Source organism: Cryptotermes secundus, unplaced genomic scaffold (genome assembly GCF_002891405.2).
Source record: "Cryptotermes secundus unplaced genomic scaffold, Csec_1.0 scaffold94, whole genome shotgun sequence".
Classification (NCBI taxonomy): Eukaryota; Metazoa; Arthropoda; class Insecta; order Blattodea; family Kalotermitidae; genus Cryptotermes; species Cryptotermes secundus.
The window spans coordinates 2,671,793-2,691,953 of record NW_019737391.1 but is presented as its reverse complement, the minus strand read 5'-3'; the positions used below and the strand labels follow the sequence as shown (position 1 = coordinate 2,691,953).

At 41.9% G+C, this 20,161-nt stretch overlaps 1 protein-coding gene across 3 annotated transcripts in view; it reads left to right on the top strand.

The window, feature by feature from the left end:
* Window positions 1–20,161, top strand: part of LOC111870265 (neuronal growth regulator 1) — a 408,356-nt gene that overhangs the window by 136,719 nt on the left and 251,476 nt on the right. For all 3 annotated transcript variants that reach the window (XM_023862392.2, XM_033753744.1, XM_033753745.1), the window contains exon 2: window positions 18,939–19,087. The gene's annotated coding sequence lies outside the window, so the exon portion shown is untranslated. The remainder of the gene's footprint in view (window positions 1–18,938; window positions 19,088–20,161) is intronic.

Genomic DNA, 20,161 nt, shown 5'->3' with positions numbered 1-20,161 from the left:
AGGTGTTTTAGTGTGTGCTGCGAAAGAACTGAAATTACAATGAAACGAAATGTCTTGTTCGAACAAGAAACAAAATGGCAGACATTCAATAGTAGCAGTTGAGGAAAAGGAAGGAAAAGGAAATTGGCAACAATCCATGTTATCAAATTCCCGGGGAGTAGCCCCCTTAATTTCGCATGTTTATTTCGAAAAATAAAATATTCATTTGTAGAAATTATTAATAATTTGACTCTACTTTTGCATGGATGAAATAAGTTTTTTCGATTTTATAATTTTTTAAGGCGTCTGGATTGGAAACCCGAAAAATTCAAGTGTAAGTTGACTCAAATGGTAACGCTACCAACTTATGTTGTGTAGGTCCACGCTCGAATCTTTGCTGCGGAACCGAGTAACGTTATTGAAGAATGTCGTCTTCTGGGATGTGGAGCCGTGTAGATCTAGGATACACCGACGTTTCGGAAGNGGCCTGTCAACACGCCCTGAGAGGAGTCGGATTGCTCTACCGAGACCAGCAGAACCGAAGAAGGACGGTTACAGAACCGTCTAAGTATTCATACGAGCTTTTTAATTCCTAAAGATCAACGTCGCAAAATAAGCCAAACCCTCTTTCTTCTTCCTGACTTGCAAACTCAAATTTCTTCCACGTAGACCTAGCTGATATGTCATTAAGTAATACTCAAATAAATACAGGGATTAGACAAAGTGGTTTCTGTGGTCTAGTGGTCAACGTTCCTGGCTACAGATCCCGGGTTGATACCCGGCTCTACCAGATTTTCTGAGTAGTAGTGGGTCTGGAACGGGGTCCACTCAGCCTCGTGAGGATAATTGAGGAGCTATTTCAAGGAAATAGCGGCTCCGGTCTAGAAAACCGAGATTAACAGCCGTGGGGATTCGTTGCGCTGGCCACGCGACACCCTCTATCCGCAAAAAGTTGGCTCTAACTTCGCCGACAAGCAACGGTCGCTCGGTCGGTATAGTTCGCTTGCGGACTACAGTCCAAAAATGTGTTTGTATTAGACAAAATAATGGAAACGCTACAGATACTGTACACATTTCTTTATCAACAGGGTGTTGGACCAACTTTTGCTTTCAGTGCAGCCGCAATTTTTTTTTGGAACGGACTCGTACAAGTTTTGAACAGTCTCTAGCGGAATTTTATACCATTCTTTCTGAAAAACATCTTCAAGTTGCTTTAGAGATCTTGGAAGTGGGAATCTGTTCCTCACTCTAGTCTCAGAAACTGAGAGAGTGGTTCAATGATGTTCATATCTGGTGACTGTGCTGGCCAGGGAAGGTGCTGAAGTTCACCTTCATGCTCTTCAGACCATGACTGAACAGTTCCAGCTGTGTGAATGGGTGAACTGATGTCTTGGAAAACTGCATTATTCGGAAATAACGTCTGGACCATGGGATGCACATGATTACCCAACCTGTCCACGCACTCCCTTGCAGTAATTCGGTCACGAAGGGTAACAATGGGACCAACAGAATACTGTACCACGATGTTGCTGCCCAAACCATCACAGAACCTCCCTCGTCTTCCACTGTTGGAACCAGGCTTCCTTGTGTGTTCTCCAAACGTAAACTCTTCCTGATGTAGGGAACTGCGTGAAGGACGACTCATCTGACCATATCATGCGCGCGTTTCCAGTTGTTTGATGTCCAGGTTTTATGGTCGTGACACCACTGTTTACGCTTGTGAGCATTATTTTCAGTAATCAGAGGTTTAACAATTGCATCTCTACTGCGGATGTTGGATTTGTGAAGCTCATGTTGGACAGTTTTTGTGTCAACAGTGTCTACAGATGAATATTCAGTTCTGCTGTCATGTCACCTGTGATGCAGTAGTTCTGTTAGTTTTCTAAAGAAAATCCTTCTCAATGTACCACGTTCTCTTTCAGCCAGTGAAGATTTTCGCCCAATGTCCCTCTTCGCTGATGTTTACTTCCCATGATTCGCGTATGCCGACATAACCTCAGAAACTGCCGCTCCCTGTGCACCTAATTATGTGGCGGTTCCTATTATTGATACTCATGCTAACTGCGCACCGACATCTGTCCTCTTTCAAAATCAAGTCTTCCATTTTCCGATTCTTTCACATGGGCTGTCATTCAACACACTCACCAATGCACTTACACGAGCACTACAACAAAGTGTACACAAATGGAAAACATCCAGTTTTGCCAACTGAAGTACTTTCAATGTAGCCAACACAATTTCTATTCCTCAATTTCTTAGTGCTTCCATTATTCCGTCCGCCCCCTGTATATGTGTGTGTGTGTGTGCGTGCATGTGTTTAGATTAAAGACCACAAATTTGCGTTATTTGAAAGGGAGCACAGACAGTAAATTAATGGAGCAATAAAACAGATTGTAAATGTCACTTCTTACGATGTGGAAGTGCTATGTGCAACGTGTTGATTGTTCATAAAGAGAATTTGTTTCCTCCGATGTCAGTCTCAATTTCGTGAACGCTCATAAACCCACTAATTTAGCTCCTAAGCGTCTTTCGGGTCACTTAAACGCGCGGTAGATATATGTGCTCTTGTATTTTTCATTACGTACGCTTATTAGAATAATTTTTATTGAGAATTCAACAGGAATTTGTTTCGGTTATGAATATCAATTTGTACGTATTTCATAATGAGCTGTTATATAGAGTGTAACAATAAGGTTGAGAGAAAATTTGAGTACGAGTCCATATAAAATAAAACAAGAAAAAGGGAGTTTCTATCAACATGGGTCCGAACATATTTATTTTGAGATATAGCAGAAAGAGTACATTTATAATAAGCATTCGAAACGTCCCTAATACTTCCAGCAGCACTATGGTCCTGGGGTAAACTCAGCCTCTAACAGAAATGAGTACCAGGAATCTTCCTGGAGGGCGGCCGGATCGTAAGACTGACAACTTACTGACATCTGTGAGCCTACTGTCGAAAGAAAATGTGGGTGCCTCGACGTTTCACAACTCTATGGGCTTTCACGGTCTCTTACAGGGATAGTTTTAAATTTTATTAGAAAATTCCTGGTATTTGGCACATGGACACCCTATTCTCTTCTACAGTAATAACCTCTTATCGAAAACCCTGCTGTCATGGCTGTACTCAGGCATCTTGTAGAATATATGCAGAATTTGACTGCACGGATGTAAGCTTTAAAATAAATGTACTCGCAGACATGCCCAGATCGACTCTCGGGCCTGTCCATACAGTTGGTATCGGTGCTCTGTCCGCGAGGGTAAAATGGCCAAAGCGTGAAGGTGGCCATTCTCTTCCATCTAGTACCGAGACAAATAAATGTTGACGCTATACCTTCACGCCCTCATACGCATTTATGGCATGGTCCTTAATTAATTAATTAATTAATTATACAGGTAATTTTATCGTTACTTGGCTCACAGGTATAAGAATTTACTGGACAAAATTGAAATACGTGGGAGGGGCTTTACCTTATGTTCAGAATTTGTGTGTGTGTGTGTGTGTGCTTATGTGAGCGCGCCAGCGAGCAATTCCACAAACGTTGTTGTTTTATATAAGTGTACAGAAACCGTATAATTGTTTGGCTATTATATATCACAAAAATATATATATTTTAAAATGTGCATTATGATGTTGCATTATATTTTTTATCTCGTTTAAAAAAATACAGTAATATAAGACATAAGCCATTCTCCAATAGCGCACTCCTTGTAATAAAAAACTGAAGGAAACTAGCAATTTCGAGCGGCTAAAATTTTGAAGGTGCTCAAACAAAATAATCTCACAATCCAATATAGCCATTGAGAAATAAAAGAAATATTTCGAACCCTCAGATCTTCAATTTATATTTTGAAATAAATGGCCAGTGGCCCCCATATACATGTTCTTGTACCTGTTATCTGTTTGGTACCTCGTTGAGAGGCTAATATATCTGAGAATAAATATTAACTGATTATCTTGATGATCGGGGCACGCGGTAGCATAGTTGGTTCAGACACTATGCTACAAGCCGCAAGGTCGCGGGTTAGATTCCCGGTAAGGTCATTGGACTTTTCAATTTATCTACTCCTTCCAGCCGCACTATGGGCCCTCGGGTCGACTCAGCCTCTAACAGAAATGAGTACCAGGAATCTTCCTGTGGGTTAAAGGCGGCCGGCGCGTAAGGCTGAGCGCACCGTCATCAGTGAGCCGATAATGTAGAAAAACGTGGGACCCTCGACGTCTAACAATCCTATGGGCCTCTAGGGCCTGTAACTACGACAGCTATATCATTTTAGCTTGATGACCGATTTTATATCTTTGTGAAGTTCAACCTTAATTGTTAGCACCGCTAAGTAAGGGTAAAATTTTGTCAGTGCATAATTAATTAAGCAACATGCAATAAGGATATATGGAGGACTGGAGGTATAGACCCATCAATAGTTATCTCGGAACTATATGGGAGAGAGTGGTCAGCTTCAAGCCCCGTCCGCTTTACACCCGGCCAAAGAACTCATGGTACCTGTTAGAAGTCTGGGAGATCCCCAGAACCTGTTCAGACTTCGTGGTGTAAAGACAAATATCTTGCCGCTTAAAGGAAACGAACCCCTGCAGTCCAGCCCGTAGCCCGTCGCTGTACCGATTGAGATATCCCTGCTGTGTGGTCCTAAATCAGTTCCATCCACGTTCCGTCCTCAACGTCCATGCCAATATTCTTTTTTTTTTTATTGCTAGTGGTGTGGGACTAAATCCCTTGTACTTCGGCCACTTCTGGCCTATTGTACCAGCCACAGATGATAGGTGAGGGTGATTGTAGAGCAATTTGTGGAATGAAGATTGGCAGGGGAAACCGAAGTACTCGGAGAAAACCTGCCCCACCGCCACTTTGTCCACCACAAACCCCAGTTGACCAGACCAGGGATCGAACCCGGGCCTCCGCCCTGGAAAGCCAGCAACTAACAGCTTGAGCTATGACGCGGCCCTTTCGCCCACCTTCCATCCTCAACGCACATGCCAATAAGATCAATCCCAATGTTATCCTCATTTCTTTTTTGGTTCCGGAGTGAAAACTTCACAGATGATACCTCTACAATTTGTTTGTTTCCCCACCTCAACCACATTCGACATTAGCCCTCTAAGTTCAATGTTATAAAATTACTAGGCGACCTGTATTTCTGGATGTAAAGAATAATAGAATTTATAACAGGGCGAGAATAAGTTGCGGCGTATTGGTTTCCACTGCGTACCTCAAATGTGTATGGTTGTTACGAGAACAGAAGAAGCACGCTTTTGACAGGAGACGTAGCTATACAGTGTCACATTTTAATTGTCATATTGAAAACTGAACTCTTAAAACCCTGGAATATATTCTTTTGAGAACCGTATACTGTATAATTGAATTGGCCACCAACATCACAGCTCAGACCTTGCATCTGAACTAGCTGCTGCATGCGGAAAAGGCAGACACATAAAGAATAGCTCGTGAATACTACAGTTAACAGCAATCTGCAATTTAAATTACTCACAGAATTTTTGTTTCCTGTTATCTAGAGCCGACAATTTTTATCGCGCATCCAATCTAAATATGCAACGCGATGAGTGTGGATTTCACTGCCTACTCATCTTTTTATTATTAAAAATTTAGTACGTCAAACATGGTTGTTATAATCCTGACAAGATATAGGATAAGGTTTCACTGTTTTAATAACAAAACAAAAAAACTGCGCGCAACCTAATATTTTGTAACAAAATTATTAATACTGTGGCATGTAGACCCGTTGCTAGGTAGCGGCCCACAAACAACAACAAAAGGTGTTTCCTGCGAGGTCCGCTAAGCAATAATTCAGCAGCAACAGAATAACGGTGTTTTCTATGCGATCCGTGCCGATATGTTATAAGCAGGACAATTGAGGCAATGCCAATCATTCGCTCTAAACGACAGACCCGACCTGTCGTCAGAGAGAGTGCAACATGAACCAAGCCGGAACTGTCTGACAGTAACAAAAAATCTGGTCTTGGGCCCCAGATGCGGCTTCACACCAAGATAAACTGGCCGACTGACCCTCAGTCGTGATATAATTTTTAATTTTACTTTGATTTTGACTTTGGCAGTGAGTTAGTTGTGGGACAGTCGCCACATGTAAGAACGTGAGCACGGAAGTATAAAACAACGTTGGGATCCGTCACCAGACAACGACTGCGTAAGACACAACAGATTGAGAAGACTTAGTAAGTGCTGTAGTGAAATGCAGAGTGTGTCAAGTAACTATAGCGATATAGTTGCAGTTACTATCTGTAAGTGTTCAATAAATCCAATTACCGATCTAAACCCCATCTATAGTAACTCATTCACGTGACAACACAATACTGTAGTATTATAGAATTATATTACTCCATGTCACAACTAAATTTGATTTCCCAACATGACGCCGTATGGAACTGAAAACTTTTTGAGACACTATTATCGTTTCGGCTCTTGTTTTTAGTATGATGATACATTCACTCTGCTATAAAATTATCCATCTGCCATTTTATTTGGTTCACAGTGTAAGTCCCCTACCCTATTCATGTCAACATGGCTGCATGAGGACGTTGTATATACTGGAGAGAGAGAGACTGTTTCGTTTGTGTGAGATAAAATGAACTAGAAATTCGCGTGAATATTGACAAAATACTTTTCATACATAGGCGAAAAACACTTGTGTTTTACAAATGTGAGCAGTTTTGAGTTTTTGTTTGAAGCTGTTATGTTATGCATAATTTTGAAGTGTCACGTCATAACGCTTATTTCATTACATACTGACAGGCTGTCTGGGACACATTTCCTGAGCAATCGGAATTTATTCAAAGAATTTTTTTTATGGAAAACAAAATATAACTCATCATTACTGCAAAAAACCCACTATTCTCCTCTGCCCTTATCCCTTCAGTTTNAGCTCAGTCTAGTAAATTTCTGCTAGTCTTCGCCAGCACAGTCTTATTGTTTTCGAGCCCCCTTGGAACCCATGACCATATTTTTGTTCTTTCCCGACTTTTATGTATTTTTAAGTGGGGCCTCTTCTTCGACCAGGAGAGGAATTTAACTAATACTGGTCACACCCGCTCTAACGAGGAGTGACTCTTACGGCTCTTACCCTCAGTCTGTATGAGTATCCCTTCTTCCTTTGGCCGCGCCATAGCTCAAGCGGTTAGTCGCTGGCTTCCCACCGCGGCGGCTCGGGTTCAATTCTGTGTCTGGACAAGGTGGATTTGTGGTGGACAAAGTGGCGGTAGGGCAGGTTTTCTCCGAGTACTTCGGTTTCCCCTGCCAATCTTCATTCCACCAATTGCTCCACAATCACCTTCACCTATCATTTGGGGCTGGTACAATAGGCCAGAAGTGGCTGCAGTACAAGGGACTTAGTCCCACCCCACTAGCAATAAAAGAACCCTTCTTCCTTTGATAGGCAACGGTTCAGTAAACATGTTCGCTCGTCAAAGAATACGCAGATTAATGGAAGAATTGTTGCAAGAGTCATTTTCTATGCGGTACTTGTCTTATTAAAGATTATGTGATTCTTTCTATGTATTACCTTATAGTTGGCAGGTAACAACTCTGTAAAGACGTTCCTGCGGCAATGAAGAATTATTTGAGGCGTTGTTCTCTATTTCTTCCGTGTCGTAGCGAAGGTGAGAAGGCGATCAGTACTTCCCAAACATTCTTGTAATATTATCATTTGTGAACTCCTTCCCAAAGTATGTCTACTGGTTACTCCTACATATCAGAACAAGCATTTTCTTTCATTGCCCCCTGTTTCGTTAAATAACCTCCTCCTTCTGTTGATTTACGTCTGAAAATCAAAATATTGTTCTTAATGCTTTATTCTACTTTGGTTCTTCGTTTTTTCTTCAGAGTGATAATGAAAGTACATCTTCGATAACCCAAGATAATTAAAGTACAGGTGTATTTGGGCTATGGAATCGTTCGGATTACTAGATTTAAAATAAAAATATATAATTTTAAAACAATATAAATGAAAAATATTTATGACCGCCTCTGTGGTCTAGTGGTCAGAGTTCCTGGCTACAGATCCAGAGGTTCGGGTTCGATTCCCGGCGCTACAAGATTTTCTGAGAAGTAGTGGGTCTGGAACGGGGTCCACTCAGCCTCGTGAAGATAACTGAGGATCTATTTCAAGGAAATAGCGGCTCCGGTCTAGAAAACCAAGATTAACAGCCGTGGGGATCCGTTGCGCTGACCACGCGACACCCTCTATCCGCTAAAGTTAACATTAACTTCGCCGATAAGCGGCCGTCCCTCGGTCGGTATAGTTCGCTTGCGGAATAAAACCAAGGAGTTTGTTCATTTTTGTTTTATTTGTAGGTATATTTTATACAACAACATGACCGGAACCACAAGACGGTTGACTACACGCTGGGCTCACGGTCAGCTGTAATCGGGTTATACTCTTCGACACCTACAGAGCAGGTCGCAATAAAACATAATATCACGTTTCATAATAATTATTTTTTATTGGAAGGAAGTGAAATAATTAGATTATAGTTGTAATTTTTAATGAGATGGCCTAAGTATTGAGAATCGAATTATTTGGAAGGACAGAGTCGTAATTTGTTACAGAGTATTATAAAGCTATTAATCTTAAGGGACTGGGGAAAACACCGAGAATCCTTTACATGGATGATCGGTTCGGAGCTGGATATGTGGGTTAAACTCCCGTGGAGCAGAAACCTATAATATTATTGTTACTCCTGACCGCTTGGTAGTAATTAGTGGAGAGTCGGTAATTAATTTCATGGCTAAGAATATCATTCCGTTATTTTGCTGGCTGGCCCTATTGCCACTACTGGGTATCTGCACGAATGTATTGCTGCATTGCTTCTGATATGGGAACTGGAACACAGTGCGCAGGCGCGAGTTATTGCTGCTGTGGCTGGAGTTCGTGTCGACAACAAATTGAATGAAATAAGGGGGATTAGTACCAGACATCGGATTGATAAATTGGAAGATAATACACGGTAATTTTCGCGAGGATATTACTGGGAATTACAGGAGGTAGTGAGTGATTTTGAGATTATTCAGAAATTGTATCCGCCGTAGCGATAAAGAAGTATCGATACAGGAGGTAAAACACTGCTGTAGGTTTCACAGTCTCGCTTAACACTGGGGTCGAGTTTGGACATATAAAGTGCACTTCTTGTTTTGTACGTAATGCTCCAAAATAAATGCAACACTAAACTGTCAGTCTCCGTAACGGAGACGGGTCGTGTCCTCTGTGAGGTAGCATTATTTACTTATTTGTGGGTTATTTTAATTTTTTAATTCGCTAGTGGTCCGTGGAGTCCAACTGGGTCCACTTGGCACGGCGGCCACTGATTGGCTTATTGTACCTGCCCCAGGTGATTATGATGATGGAGAATTTGATGGAATGAAGATTGGCAGGGGAAACCGAAGTATTGGGAGAAAACCCGCCTCAGCACCACTTTGTCCACCACAAATCCCACTTGACCAGACACGAGATCAAACCCCGACCGCCATAGTGGGATGCCAGCAACTAGCCGCTTGAGCTATGGCGCGGCCCCTATTTGTGGGTTATTCTGACCGCCACTTTTGTCTAGTGGACAGAGTTTCTGGTTACAGATCCGGAGGTCTGGGTTCGAGTCCCGGCCCTACCAGATTTTCTTAAAAGTAGTGGGTCTGGAACGGGGTCCACCCAGTCTCATGAGGATAACTGAGGAGATATTTAAAGAAAATAGCGGCTCCGGTCTAGAAAACCGATACTAACTGCCGTGGGGATTCGTTGCGCTGACCACGTGACACTCTCTATCCGCTAAAGTTGGCACTAACTTCGCAGACAAGCGGCGGTCGCTCGGTCGGTATAGTTCGCTTGCAGATTCAAGCCATGGAGTGGGTTATTCTACAATGGCATCAGTTGCTAGAGCAACTGATGGCTTGGAGAGGATTTGGAAGGAAGCGGTCGTGAACTATTCGAGGTACTATTCCGATATTACCATGGAGGAAGCGAGTAAAATCACCAGAATAGCCGATGTTCCTGCCGAGATTCGATCCCAGCACCTCCCGAATATAAGTCAAGACCGTTACTGCTAAGACAGCCCGTTGAGCGTGATATGCTACTGAATTTTCAAATGTTATTTGGAAGAACTTGAGGTTTAAATTAATTACCTCGGATGAATGAATGGTGAAATTGTTTCGACTAATTGGTATAAAGTGACACTTTTAAAGTGATGATATTGTGACGTGACGCCTGAAAGCCGAGTAAGAGTAGAAGTATATTGTTAGGCAACGATAAACATGTTCCCTCGGCAACGAATAACAAGCAACGATCGAGGCATTGTTGGGATAACGATGGAAACACTGTTTTCTGTTGGGTCCGCCTTGAGGCTATAAAACGAGGAATCCAGGCCAAGAAACGAACGTTGTTTCAAAGCCGTTCTCTGTTTCTCTGGCTCTACAGTTCTTGTTTTGAGCAAATATGCCGCGATATAATTGAACGCCTTTTAAGGGGACGAACCTGAACCAATATTACATTTCCCGAACTCATTCAGTGTTTTGTTCATTCGACCCGTGTCGGCTTTCATCACCGTTCACCTGGGACACGACCTCATATATCCTGCTAGGTGACTTCATGATGAACACATCAGGGAACTATACTCCCAGTTGTTCGTTCTTATTCAAATCAATTAAATTCCTAGCTATGGCTTAGTAAAAGGAACATCATGGGACCGGGGTACTGTAGTTTAACCGAGCCCCTGGGGCCTCAAATAATATTTGAATATACTTCACCCTGCAAGCCCCGGCGGGCTTGCTGTCTCACGCCAACCCTCGCCAGATCAAATATGAATTTGCATACGGGATATATATATATATATGTTCTGGCCTAGTCCCTATTCATGAAGGAACTACTGCGCTTCGCAGACGAGTGAGTAGCGCTCCTGAGCCGTGTTTGAGAGGTGCTGAGTTTAAATCTCATTACTGATTCTGACTAAGATTTATCGTAGTTTTCGTTAGTCCCTCCAAGTAAAAGACAAAGTTGTCCTTGTACTTAACGACGTCATGAAGGCGTATGGGGGAGTGGACGTATAGATCCACATTTTCTTGACCTCGGCACTAGCTAGAGGTGAGTGGTCAGCTTCACTCTCCTGCCGCTTTACCCCCGGGGAAAGAGCACCAGGTACCCAATGAATAGGAGGTTGGATGGACCTCAGAGCCGGTGTGGACGATAGGAGAAGCGAAAATTATTGACCCTATCGGGACTCGAACTCCGACCTTTCTGTCGTCCAGCCCGTAGTCAGTTACTGTATCGAATGAGCTATCCATTCAAGTAAATTCAGGAACAGTAACGCAATAGACCGTGGCCTATCCTTTCCACAATAGTCCGAATTTATTGCACGCCGATCCTCCAACATATCACTCCGCGTTCTAACATAAACTAACTCCATACAGCTAAGCTATTCTTGAAAAGCTGCCAGTTTGGCAGCTACTCAAGAATTTCTCAATATTTATGAATCCGAAGATTCATTTCCGTGTTCATAAGAGCCCTCCATTGGTCCCTATCCTGAGCCACATAAATCCATACTATATCTCTAAAATTCATCTTAATACACGTATTATCCTCACACCTATATATAGGTCTTGACATTGATATAATTCCTTCTGGATTCCCCACGAAAATCTTATACGCATTCATCTTCTTACCATGCGTGCTACATGTTCTCCCAATTTTATCCTCCTTGACTTGATCATTCTAGTCATGCCTGGAGAAGTGTCCAAATTAAGATCCTTCTCAATCGATAAAGTGTAAACCTTCTAGATGAAATTTGTCAGATCTATGTCTGTATTTCACAGTTAGATCTAACGTTTATCCATAGATGGCTCTGCTGAAGCCACGAAATAAATCATGTCGCGAAATTTGGTAAGTTAATCCTACAGTACCAACTAACGGCAAAGTCGTTTAGCGAACCACAAAACGAAAAAGCAGTCAATTTGCTGTACAAGACATGATGAATTTCTATATCATATTCTCAAGCAGCTATAGACTCTAGGAATCTATCTATCTATAAATGGTCACGTTTATCAGTAACAAAAATTGAAATTTGGTTTGGTTGTTAGTATCTATCTATCTGTAAATCTATCTATATCTATCTATCTATACATCTATCTGTCTATCTATCGATCTATACATCTATCTATCTATTTATACATCTATCTGTCTATGGCTCTACAGCCCTTGGCCGCTTTTTCAGAGTCTTAATCCTATACACAGTCGATAAGTTTCCTTTGACAGGGGATCAGCCCGTCGCAAGACCTCTACCTACACACAGAAAAAACAAACAGAATAAACGCACACAGACATTCATGCCTAGAGTTGGATTCGAACCCATGATTCCAGTGTTCGAGCGGAAGAAAACGGTTCAAACCTTAGACAGCGCGGCCACTGCGATTGGCTAGACTCTAGGAATGCCTCGGTAAAATTCCATGCTTTTGCATTACATTAAAAAAACTCCCAAATAAAGTCATATGTTCCTGTATATTAAGTTAGCTCAATGGGAAAGAGAAGAAGACAGATGCTCATTCAAGAGAAGAAAGCAAATTGAACGAAACAGCGAGACAGGTCAGAGAAGTTCTACAGGCACACACGTGTAGTTGACAAATTATCTTCACTCATTTCTCACTGTGAAGACGTTCTCTTCTTTGGGATATGTCTATCCAGGGTCTTCAAGGGGTTGAGTGTCGTATTTTTCTTACAGCAGCTTTCTTGAGGTCTTCAAAGAAGTAACTGCTCACAACTGTTTTTCTTCAAGTAGGAAAGTAAGTTAAGAAACAATTCTACTCAATCTGTGTGCAGATGTTCTGCCCGATACATCTGATTCAACAGTGGACACGGAATTCATTTCACCAATCGTATTTATTTGATGATGAAATTAATCCGAGAATGAATGAAGTAATTATATTCGCGAAGTTGTCCTTTATATAAGGAGTTTGTTAGTATGAATTAAAAAGTTTCTTTCTACTCTTAATTAGTAACAGAAAGTTCCAGTGACTGTACACTTCACTGTGTATGAAGCTCACATGACATTACCAATTCTATAGTTTCAGGATGAGAGAAGGGTATCTTGTTTTTGTTTACAAAATATTTAAAAAATTAAGGTGAATACTTTTTTCCCTTGGCACTACAGCCCCAGTGGGCCTAGGCCTACCTCTATGAACTTCTCCATTCACTTCGGTTTTTCTAGATCTTACACATTCGGTAGGACTCCTTGGGCTGGTGATCAGCTCGTCGCAAGGCCTCTACCTGTACACAAACACAGAAAAACGCACACAAACATCCATGCCCTGAGTGGGATTCGAACCCACGATCCCGGTTTCCAAGCGAGCGAAGACAGTACATGCCTTAGACCGCTCAGCTACCGTGACCGAAAGGAGAATACTTTAAGGATGCATTTTTAGATAATATGCAGGTTATGTTGATCTCCGATTTGGATTTACATATACAAATTGCACTGCAGGTGTCATATTGTACGAAGCCGACAAAAAGACTGTTCTTTTTCTCAAATATTCAGCAGGCATACATCATAAATTATGAAACATAAGTCGTATTTCCTGGTGACATCTACATTTGGCTTGAAATGTAAAATTTTTCTTTACAAATGTTTTGAAAAATCAGACACATTCAATTTCGTTTAAATGTAAAATGGTGTGAAATTAACAGTTTACTTGCTTACTCATGGAGCTGAGCCCTTCTTGAGGAGAAAATGATTGTGCAGCTACTCAAGAATTTCCCAACATTTTATGGAACCCGAAGGTTCATTACCGTGTTCACAAGAGCCCTCCACTTGCCCCTATCCTGAGCCAGATCAATCCAAGCCATACCATCCCATTCTATCCATTTTAATATTGTCCACCCACCTACGTCTATGTCTTCCCAGTGGTCTGTTTCCATCTGGCTTTCCCATTATTATCTTATATGCATTCCTCTTCTCCCCATTCATGCTACATACCATGCCCATCTCATCCTCCTTGACTTGATCATTCTAATTATACTTGGAGAACAGTACAAGTTATGAAGCTACTCATTATGCAGTTTTCTCCAACCTCCCGTCACTTCATCTCTCTTCGGTCCAAATATTCTCAACACCCTGTTCTCAAACACCCTCAGTCCATGTTCCTCCGTTAATGTCAGAGACCAAGTTTCACACTCATACGCCCAAAAATTATTTAATATAGAACTTTCTATGCCAGAGCCGGGATAGCTCAGTCGGTATAGCGACTAGCTATGGCCTGGACGACCAAGAGGTTAGAGTTCTATTCCCGGTAGCTTAAAGAATTTTGTCTTCTTCATGTTGTCCAGACCCGCTCCGGGGTCCACCCAACTTCCTATCCAATGGGTAGCGGGGGCTCTTTCTTCTGGGGTAAAGCAGCCGGGGCGTGAAGCTGACCACTCACCTCAAACTAGTGCCGAGGTCAAGAAAATGTGGATCTATACACCCACTCCTCCATACGCCTTCATGGTGCAGTGTTTAATTAGTTAAGCACAGAGACAACTTTACCTTATCTTTACCTCCTGTGCCAGATATAATCAAAATTCTTTCGAGGACTTACACATATGAAATGCGTGCACCTGCAGATAAATATAGCCTCAGCATTATGCGTTCATTTTATATATTTCGCTCAAAGATCACATATAAGATACAGTTTTTAGAAGAAAGCTGTAATGTCTCCGTTGTTACAGCAAATGGTCTACTGACGACCGGGGAAAATGAGTCCCTTTCTCTGACGTGGCAGACTGACTCGCAGGTCCGCGCAGTCTCCTGTCCAAAATACACTGGAGACTTTACACAGGGGTCAATGGGCTGGGGCGTGAAACTGACAACTCACCACCATCTTCTGACAAAATGAACCTATACCATTATTCACCATAAGGCTTCACGAGTTGTAGCGTGATGAAGCACAGAGACAAGTTTAATTTCGTGTTTATATGTGTAGGACCTGCTGAGTATCATTGATTCCTGAGCTCAGATAACATGAGGCACCCGTCATAGTTACTTTTGTTTCTCTCTATGCCCCTTCACGCCCCTCAACCCCTCGTCGCTAGATTCATTTAATTTTAGATAGTGTCTCAGTGGAAATCCGTCAGTTTATTCAGGTCCCATTGTGATGCAAGCTTTCTCTTCCGCCCATAAGAACAATGCTCTGTTCTACTTTTTATACTTAACCGTTCCGCCCTGTGTGATACAGTGCTTCTAAAAATATATGAATCGAATTTTTCTTTATAAATTCATGAGTCACTGACAAACATATTAGGGGGATTGGAGAAATTTTTGTAAGATATAAAGAAGAGAAGAAATAAATTAATTTCTTCCCACCAAATAAATTCCCGAATGAAAAAAGTAACAGAAGAAGTTATGACGATTTATCACTAAGAATACTGTTCTCTGGCATTAATTTGGTTTTCTATTTCACGTTTTGCAAACATTTCCACACACTGTATAAATGTTAGAATAGCTAGAAAGAAGGTCTTCTGGGACGATAAGTTAATTTTCTCTTAACATATTACCAGAAGCCATGAAAAAAGTGCTAAAACCATATATTTTCATTGGGGTGGTAAATATAGCCACAAGAATGGACGTATTTTGTAAGTAATCCGAGGACACATTTTCTCAGCGACTGGTTCTTATATTAAAACTGTACAGAAAAATTTAGAAGTCACTGCTAATAAAACTACTCGTGTGTCAGAACATTCCTAATCCATGATAAGTGATCTCAAATTATCTTATTTTTAATATAAGATTATCCACGGTAAAACCAAACTATGATACCGTCACGTGTCCGGGGTTCCGTGACTTATAACAACGGTTTCTGGATTGGATGATAGGATTTATTACTGTCTCTCATAATTACAATCAATTATAGGGCTATCGTTAACACTTCACAAATCACTAGGACACACTATCCGTTTCTTAGCAAAGGATCTCAATACAGGAACTGTCATTTCAAATCTCTATGTTTGTCTTACCATTTCTTGTTCAATCACCTTGGACTGCCGACCTTCCAGAGTTTGACCCAATTCTCCAATTCTAATTCTCTAATTCCACCAGCTACAAAGAGACCTTCGTTATATAGCCGCGGCACGGACCGCATAGAAAACACCTTCTATTAGAGATGCATGTAAAAAATTGTGTACAGGTGAATCTGAATAAGAAGAGAGAGAGAAATAAGGAAGGGACCATGGAACGCGCAGCAGAAGAGTAGATGAAAGTGAAAAGTCATGAGCTGGCGACACTCTTGTGGGCCAAGAGAACAGGCCTGGCTTGGGTATGCGACCTTGCTGCCTGAAGTCTCTCAGACAACTGGGATGCATGTTAGGGCTCCTCTCCCTAGCACTGGACATGGTGCGGACAACACAGAAAATACTTCTTTTATTGTCAACCCAATGGTTGTATTTGACTTTTCGGATTCCCTGCAGCTCAGGCTGTTAGTCACCGGCTTCCCACTGTGCTAGAGTGGGTTCGATTTCCGGCCACAGAATATGGGATTTGTGATAGATAACATGGCACTGGATTGAATTTTCTTTGAGTACTTCTGTTCTCACTATCAATTCTAATTCTGCCAACTGCTCCACCTTCATTACACACCCTATTATCGAAACTACGTAATATCGATACAGTCAGCCTTGTAAAATATCAAAATTAAAAGCATATTTGAAAAAAATAAAGCTGGTATGACCTCTTCCAAGGGTTTCATCTGAGTCAAACTGTAACCAGCAAATTTGTTCAGTGCTTTATCAGAGTATATACCCTCTTGCAGTCAGTGGATGTCGTCTCCATCTTGCTATATTTCAGAGCGCCAATAGACAATAACTAGATCATGCAATCGATAGTTATCGAACTGACCGAGGATACATAATCGGATGAGGGAACATTGCTGTGAGGGATGTCATGTCATGGAAATCGCAACCCAACTACGCAGAACACGGAATTCGGGTTCGCAGTCTAACTTTCCTTTCATTTCATCCATGTCAAACACATCCTCCTTTTTTTATGGTGAAATAACAGACTTTGGTATAGCATGAAAATTGAATTTATTTGAACAAAAACAAGTCGACGACCGTATGCTTGAGCAATGTGCTGGTTACACCAGGCAGTAATACATACGAGGTCACATACCAGAGAACATAATTTTAATACTTTCAAAAGTTATATATGTATATATATTTTTTCCCCCTTTGCACTACAGCCCCAGAGGGCCTAGGTCTACCTCCATGAACTTCTCCGTTCACTTCAGTTTTTCTAGATCTTACACATTCGGTAGGACTCCTTGGGTGGGTGATCAGCTCGTCGCAAGACCTCTACCTGTACACAAACACAGAAAAACGCACACAAACATCCATGCTCTGAGTGGGATTCGAACCCACGATCCCGGCTTCCGAGCGAGCGAAAACAGTACATGCCTTAGACCGCTCGGCTACCGTGGCCGGCTCAAAAGTTATGTTACATATTCTCATTTTTCGGGGTCTATTTGTTGTATAAAAACTTCCACGAACTGTACTTATTTCTGACTCCACGTGATAGATATCTGTTTATTTATTCACAATAATAAAATATTTGTCAGTGTAATGACAGCTAATACGAAAGTGGATTTAGTCGATAACGCTTTGAATTTACACTTATAAGGTTCCCGGTTCTGATCTCAGTCAGGATATCAAATATTCAGAGAATTTGCATGATTTTCCTCACTCTCTCCAAGCGAATGCCTGGACCTACTTCAAATTAGTCAACGACCGCCATACACTCTGATCTACTGAACCATGGTACATGATCATCAAAACCATGATGACTGAAACATAACCATCACCCGAGGAATACACCAAAAGACAATATTAAATGTTCAACATAGCATTGATGTCCTTCCTTTCGGCGCTGAAGCTCAGCGTGAACTCTGACCTCCTGAACACGCTTCTCTATCTTCGTCTTCCCTCCCCATCCTTTCACTCCGTTTAGTCCATCCTGCCTGGTTTCTGAACAATTTAGTTTTTACAGTGTGATGTTGTTAGCCTCATGCACAATCCCCAACCTGTAGGACTAGGGTATCTCTCTTCGTGTGGCTCCTACCCCTTGACCTGTCAAGCACGGGTGACCCTACCAATAGCTACGCTACCGCCAGCATAGTTCTCACGGTCTCAGGAGTACTCAAACCCCACCGCCACGATAAGGTTGAGACACCGTCGGTGGGAATAACATTGATGCAATAAATAAAATATTCCCACAAAGATTTGGAGAACTGCTGNCTAAAGTTCGTACGGCCGGTCACGGTAGCCGAGCGGTCTAAGGTATGCATTCTCTTCGCTTGCTCGGAAGCCGGAATCGTGGGTTCCAATCCCACTCAGGGAATGGATGTTTGTGTGCGTTTTTTCTGTGTTTTTCTACAGGTAGAGGCCTTGCGACGAGCTGATCACTCGCCCAAGGAGTCCTACCGAATGTCTAAGATGTAGCAAACCGAAGTGAAACGAAGAGATTCATGGAGGTACGCAAAAGCAAAAATTGGGGGCTGTAACGCAAAAAAAGAAAAATAGTTCGAACGAACTGCACTGCTGTACTTAAGGGAGCTTTGGTAGCGACCTGGCTCCGTATAGTAATGACCCAGATGTTAAAATCTTAAGTAATCTATACACTCGCATTTGTATACGATACATGACGTCGATTAATCTGTTTACAGGTCTCTTTCATAGATGGCGTTACTGGTTAGTCCTACTTAAAATGTCGGGTTATTACCTAGATTAGGAAGTGACAATTTCCTTCCAAATTCTGTAAAATTCATCATTCATCTGTCATCCGACGCTACGTAGTATACGTCGTCAAATAACCCATAAAATTTTTTAAGGCTCGGGAGAATATCTGAATCTTCATCCTGACATTTCTACGAAAGACGTATTTGTATTTCAGCCCGTTTTCTTTCTCCCCCCAGATTTCAGCCCGGACGAAAACGCGGTAGGAATACTTGACACCTCTCCCTGGAACTCTGCATGAAAGGGAAGAAGCCCCGGGTAACATCTCTGACACCACTAGAGACCACACGGGCATGTGAGACAGGATCAACACTAACTCCATCCACCGGTGAGCTCTGAAATTACGTTTAGAAATAATATCACCATCACAATACTTTCCAATATTACAAACATCGGGTTCAACTAAGCTGTAACTTGAGGCTGCGCTATAGCTCAAGCGGTTACTCGTTGGCTTCCCATCGCGGCGGCCCGGGTTCGATCCCGGGTCTGGTAAAGTGGGATTTGTGGTGGACAAAGTGGCGCTGAGGCAGGTTTTCTCCGAGTACTTCGGTTTCCCCTGCCAATCTTCATTCCACCAATTGCTCCACAATCACCCTCACCTATCATCTGGGGCTGGTACAATAGGCCAGAAGTGGCCGCAGTTCAAGGGACTTAGTCCCACCGCACTAGCAATAAAAAAAGCTGTAACTTGGTAAACAGTGAAGTGCTTATTGAACATTACTCGCCAAAAAGTTATCATATGGTTTGTTTGAAAGAATGCAATGGTTCTTTAAAACAGCAATCTGTTAATGTAGCTGCCGTTACGTTAGTCAGTTCTTCAGCAAGAATAGACTGCTCTCACGGCTATCTATCAAGGTCTACCAGCAACTTCTGGACTATACTTTTATAGTCTTTACGAGTATGCAGAGAGCAAGTTCCCTCTTTAACCCGTTACACTGCTATGGATGTAAAAAATTGAACTGAAACTTATTATGTGGAAGAAAGTTTAAAATAATGTGCGCCTGATATGGAACAGAGCTACTGAGTAAAAAAGTGAATGACTGCAGTCATGTTGTCATTCGCTCACTCATGGAGCTGAGTCCTTCTTGAGAAGCTGCCAGTTGTGCAGCTACTTAAGAACTTTCCACCATTTTATGGAACTCTAATGTTGATTACAGTATTTATAAGAGCCCTGCATCGGTCCCTATCCTGAGTCAGATCAATCCAATCCATACTATCCCACCCTATCCCTTCGTACTGGTCTCTTTCCTTTGGGCTTTCCCACTAATATGCTTTCCTCTTCTCCACTACTTGTGCTATATGCTCTGCCAATCTCACCCTCCTTGACTTGATCATTCTAATTATACTTCGGGAAGAGTCCAAGTTATGAAGCTTCTGAATAATAATTATAATATATATATAT